General features: G+C 54.1%; 1 protein-coding gene and 1 pseudogene across 3 annotated transcripts in view; one reads left to right on the top strand and one right to left on the bottom strand.

Annotated features, from left to right (window-relative positions):
- Positions 1-5,845, top strand: part of Ryr2 (ryanodine receptor 2) — a 574,535-nt gene that overhangs the window by 45,073 nt on the left and 523,617 nt on the right. The window lies entirely within an intron of this gene.
- The window catches only part of LOC101995706, a 56,769-nt pseudogene continuing 51,487 nt past the window's right edge, over positions 564-5,845 (bottom strand).

Raw genomic sequence — 5,845 nt, 5'->3', positions numbered from 1 at the left:
GGGAAGGGTGGCAGGGGTGGGAGAGAAGAGTCCCACCCCTCACTCTACCCTCCCAGCCCTGGAGCCCCTGAGGCTCTGCCGTGGCAGGAGGCAGCTGTCAGCTCTGAACTCTTCCAAGCTAGGAAGGCCCCCTTTGGAGGGGGGAACCCAGCAAGAATTTCCGTGGCATCGTGGGCTCAGTGGGGGCTCCCAAGCCCTAGTAAGTTAGCAGAGGGAGCGTGGATTCCCCTGAGCAAGCACTGTGGCATGATGTGGTTGTTTGACTTGGGAACTGTGGGGGCTAGGGCAGATCCCAGGTCTCACGAGGTGCCCATGTGTGTATGTTTGCCTGTGCATGAGTGAGAATAGATATTGATGGGGCAAAAGGGAACAGGGGTCTTTGGGGTCTTTGGAAATGGTAGATGGAGACATAGCCCTGCCTGGTTGCTAGACACAGGGAAGTGCTGTTCTCCCCTGTAACCAGATTAGCCACCACCAAAGGCCTGGCTACTGCCCCTGCTGGACCAACCAGGTAGGCTCAAAGAGGCTGAGGGAAGGTGGCTAGCTGGCTCCCGGTGCCCAGGATGTAGTGTGCCCGGCCCCCAAAGGGCGCCGGTTTGAGGTTTTGGCTTGCTCCTTTGGAAACGGAAAAGAAAGAGGGAAATGGGAAAGGACACAGAGGAGAAGCAGGAGGTGACAGGTGGCACAAGAGGGGATCTGGAATGCATGTTATGTTAGGGCGCCTCTACAGCTGCTCTCTGTGCTGTGGGGCCTGGGCAGAGGGTCTGCTTTGGAGAAGTTCATCTCCAGGATGTGCCGCTGTAAATGCCGCACCCACTCTTCCTGGATGGAGAGTGGGCCCTGGAATTCCACTTCACAGAACCTGCACTTGAGGGCATAGATGTTGCCCACAAACTTGACCAGTGATGTCTGGGGGGGGGCGAGGCACCAGGGAGGGGACTGGCCGGACCCGGAGTGGGGGTTGCCGCACCTCTTCCAGCTTCTGTTGCAGGTCATTGGCATCCTCACCACCCCGAGCTGCAGAGGCATCTGGTGGGCCGGCTTGTCTGTGTTCAAATTTGTTGATATTTTGCCGTTGGTGCTCCTCTGACTTCACGGTCCCGGGTGGTCTGGTTGCCAGAGGCCGTTCACCACTGTCAGCTGCCCTGCCAGCCTCAGGCCTCAGTTCCCCCCCAGAACTTCTGCCAACCAGGGAGAGGCCCCCAGGTGTCAACCCCAGGGGTGGTCGTTTGTCACTGTCACAGCCAGCACTGCGGAACTTCTTGGTAAAGGGGCGGCCACTCTGGATGTAGCTTTGGTAGGCACCCACTTTCTGGGGCCGGTGTTTGATCCACTCACTCAGCATCTCGATGGGAGAGACGTTGACACGCCACTCTGTCACACTGAACTGCCGAAGGTGTGCCCTCGCATGGTTGGCTAGGGCTCTGCGGTTTTCAAAGTAAAGGCCACAGAGCTCACAGCAGGCCTCGGTGGAGGAGTGGGAGGTCTTCTTGTGGAGAGTCTTTGCCTTGAAGGGCAGTTCAGTCTGGATGTCGGTCTTGGCCTTGTCCTCTGCTGGGAGGACACGATCCTCCTGTAGGGGCCGTTTGGTTGCCACTGGGCCCAGGTAGCTGGTGGTAGAAGGCTTAGCCCCCGTGATGGGCGACAGGCTGAGCTCCGGGGGAACCTGGGCCGGCCCAGCTCCTGGTTTTCCACGCCGGCTAGCCAGGGGTGACAGAGGCAGTGGGGAATGCATAGCCCCAGGAGCTGCTGTTGGGGAGCCATCCTCAGCCAGAGCAGGAGCCAGGTCTCCAGCTGGAGGCTCTTTCTTGATGAGGCGCAGCTTGGACTTCTTCTTCAGGATCTCTTGAAGTGTGTCAATAGGTGAGCCATTGACAGACCACTCAGTCACACCCATCTGGCGCAGGTGGGAGCGAGCGTGGCTGGAAAGGCCCTTGCGGTTCTTGAAGAACTCACCACAGAACTCGCAACAGATGTCACGTACTGGCTGTGCCCTGGATGATAGGTTCAAAGGTGCCATATCTTCTCGAGGCGTGCCCCAGGGACCCTCAGAAGGGTGTGGCTCCCCATGCAGGGCCCCTGGCATCATCTCCCGCTTGATCTCCACTCTCTTTTGTTCAGGTTTCAGTTTCTTGGGCAAGGAAGGAGTAGCCAGGCCTGAGAACATCTTCCGGGCCGTGGGAGGAGGAGGAGCAGTTGGTGAGTGGCCCAGGGGTGAAATGTGACGACCCGAGGGACTGCGGGCTTCTAGTGAGCTGCCAGGACCTCCGCTACCCACCACCTTGGCTAGGGCTTTTGGGCTAGGCCCTGGTGGGTGGAGGTGTCCACCTGGCCTGGATTGGGTCCGTCTCTTCAGGATCTCCCGCAGTGTGTCAATGGGTGAGCCGTTCACAGACCACTCAGTCACACCCATCTGGCGGAGGTGGGAGCGTGCGTGGCTGGACAGGCCCTTTCGTGTCTCAAAGCAGGCACCGCAGACCTCACAGGTGGTCAGGCTCTGGGCCTTGAGGTCTGGCAGCTCCTGTTTGCTGCCATGAGGAACCTCTGCAGCCACTTTGCTGCTCAGCCGACTGGCCATCGGCTCCAGGGTCCCAGAGACAGGCAAGCTCTTCTTTGGGAGTAAGGGAGACCCCAAGTCCATGGTCACCATTGTGTTTTTCCTCAGAACAAAGGCCCGGCGCGGACACGGGCCCCTGCTCCGGCTCGGCCTTGGGCCCCTCCCGCGAAGGCGGTGGCGCCGGGAGAACCACCGGGCCTGGACTCGGGGAACTTGGCAAGGGCTCCCCCGTGGTCGCGCGCTCCCGGGCACCCCCCGCGCGCGCGGCTCCGCCTTTCTCACTTGCTCTCCGCCTTTCTCACTCGGCACTGGGCCGTGGAGGCGGCCATCTTGGTTCCCAGAAACCCCAAACTGAAACAGAGGCCTTCAGAGTCTTCTCAAGGAGGATGGGCAGAGAGTTGGGATGACGCAACACAGGCTATGGTCCAGGTAACTCCACAATGACGGGCTGTGAACACAAAGTCTGAGAATGCAGCAGTTGCTCAGTCCACAAGGCTGGATGTCTCTGCTGGTCTTCAGTATGCGCTGGATTCAGGAAGAATGGGGCTCTCATGCAGTGAAGGAACAGATGTGTGGACGAGGCGAGGGCAAACAGGCAAAGACGAATCTGTTCAATCTTAAATAGAACAAAATCCCATCACTTCTTATGGTATGGACGAACGTGGAGGCCATCATGCTGATGCAATAAACCAGGTTCTGATAGATGACGCTGTGAGATATTGCTTATGTATGGAATCTAACATTCATACAAGCAGAGAGGATGGCATTTGCTGGGGTCACGAAGGGTGTTGGTGAGTGGAGAGACATTGGGTGTAAAATGAGTTTATCAAGATCTACTGACTCCATGTGGAATGAGAGAGAAGTCTGTGTGACGCAGAGCACCTGTGGCAGAGGACTTGGTAAGGCCCTGAGACTGGCTCCCACTGAGGCTGCAAACCCAGGGAAGAACTTGATAGCTTGGGACTCTGCGTGACTGGAGCTATGCACAGCTCTTTTTCAACAGTGCACTTGGCATCTCTCCTCCCTGACCTGTGTGCACTGTGCACACAGACTCCTTTCCAAGCAACACACCTAGCGACATTGGATTCGCACTGTACAGGGCTATGTATACACTCTCTAAAAACTGGGACAGGGTTCTCTTCCTCTCACAACAGAGTTAGACAGTTCCTAATCAGATATATTCCCGACATTACGTGGTGCATGAAGAATGGAAGGGGGTTTCCATTTCTCCTGGGTCTGGGCTGGCTTGGCTCAGCGATGGGAAGATCGTATGGCATGAGAACAAAGCAAACAGGAAGGCAGAGAAGGAATTAGATGAGGTTAGGGATGCATCTCTCTCCTTCATTCACGTGTTACTTATGGAACTAGTCTTATAGATCAGGGCCTTAGAAGCTGTGGTTTTAGCAGGCAGTTGGCCAGGACAGGAGACATCTCATGGGCCTGTGGTTTTCAGGCTCTCCTGAGCAGGAGTTCCTCTGAAGTTGTCCTGGAGAAAGGAAAGTGCTTCATCAGTTCGGCCCGGTGCTCCCATTCCTTCCCTATTCTTTCATGCCCTCTGCTTTGGCCCCAAAGTCTGTCTGTGCCATCTATGTTAGTTACTCTTCGATGGGACAAGATATCTAATATGGGGCACCAGCAGGGAGGAGGGGCTTATTTTGGCTTATCGTTGAGGAGCGAGGTGCATCATGGAGGTGGCAGCTGGAGGAGATGACTGGTCACAATGCATCCACAGCCAGGGAACAGAAAGAGATGGAGCTTGTTCTTGGTTGGCTTTCTCCTTTTCATTCAGTGCAGGGCCCCAGCCCATGGGACGGTGGCACACACAGGTCCAGACGGTCTTCCCACCTCGGTTAATTAAGCATCCCCCTAACAGACATGCCCACGTGCGTGTTCCCAAAGTGAGGATTCACTTCAAGATGGCCAGATCAGTCATCACCGTGTCCCACTTTCTAAGTTGGCACACATATCAGTAGGGGCCACTGGCTTCAGAGCTGTGTGACATGTTTTCTTTCAGGGACTAAAAGCTTCCTTTTCTGCCCAGCCACCTCCTTCCCACCTCACTGTCTGTCTAAGGGGTGGTCCTCCCCTTTGACTGATTTGCATTGCAGGAGCCTGCACAAGCCCTCGCTCCATGAAGGGATGAGATTCACTCTTGACTCCAGCCATCTGTTTCTCTCAGGGTTTTAGATGCTAAGAGGCCTTCTTTTTTTTTTTTTCAGTTTAAAGACAACATTTCGCAGTGCTACTGTTGGTCTCATGGCCATCTCCTGAGGGTAGTGGGGGTTCCTCTCTCCACTGGGCAGAAATCATCTTTGACTGCAGTCATTCTGCATTCTCGTTTCCATCTCTTATGTTCACTAGACAATTTAGTAAGCACCCAAACACACACACCAGCAGAAGTCCTCCCCTGTTTAGTGTTATCTACTTTCCATATACAAATTCAGCCTGGGGCTCTGTACACTTAGGACTCATTTAGTGAAATAGTGAGTTCACAGCAGGAGGCTGGGCATTGGCAAAGACAAAGGCAGGTGTTTTCTTGCTTGTCCACCAGCCGTCCTAAGAGAGAGATTTTAAAACTACTTGACAGTTAGGGGAAGACAAGCTTTTTTTGCATTGCCATAAAATACACATTTAACAATTACCTTTTTTTTGTTTGTTTCCTTTGTTTTGGGAAAGGTTCTCCCTGAGTAGCTCAGGCTGGCCTGGAACTCTTGATCCAGGCATGCATCACCACACTTGGCTAAAATTTACTATTTTAAAAAGGGGCTTTTCTTTATTTTATGTGTTGCTGGCACATGTGTCTATGCACCATGGGCATGAAATGCTTTTGGAGGCCAGGAGAGAACATCAGATTCCCTGAGAATGGAGTTATAGACAGTTGTGAGCTGCCAATTGTTATGAGCTGGGAATTGAACTTGGGTTCTTTGGAAGAGCAACTAGTGCTCTTAACCCTGGAGTCATCTTTCCTAGACCGCTGAGATTTACTACCTGCACAGTTCATTAGTATAAAGTATATTCACATAGTTATGTATTAGATGACCCATGTGGGGCTGGACTCCAATGCTTGTTTATCATTGTCTAACAGGCACAGAGGGATGATCAATTTGTGCCTACATGGCTGTCAACCAATGGCTGTGAAGGTTCTACCACATCCTGCCCACCTCCACTGGAGGCTCTGGTCACAGGTCTGCTGCTGCTTCTGCAGGGTCAGTCATTCCTGCCGGCTGTCAGGGTCGAGGTTTCAGTGCAGAAAGGCCTTCTGGAACCTCCCAAACAAGGGCTGCTGCT

The sequence above is a fragment of the Microtus ochrogaster genome, unplaced genomic scaffold (genome assembly GCF_000317375.1).
Source record: "Microtus ochrogaster isolate Prairie Vole_2 unplaced genomic scaffold, MicOch1.0 UNK2, whole genome shotgun sequence".
NCBI lineage: Eukaryota > Metazoa > Chordata > Mammalia > Rodentia > Cricetidae > Microtus > Microtus ochrogaster.
The sequence above is the reverse complement of the archived record's forward strand: the minus strand, read 5'-3'. Positions and strand labels throughout refer to the sequence as shown.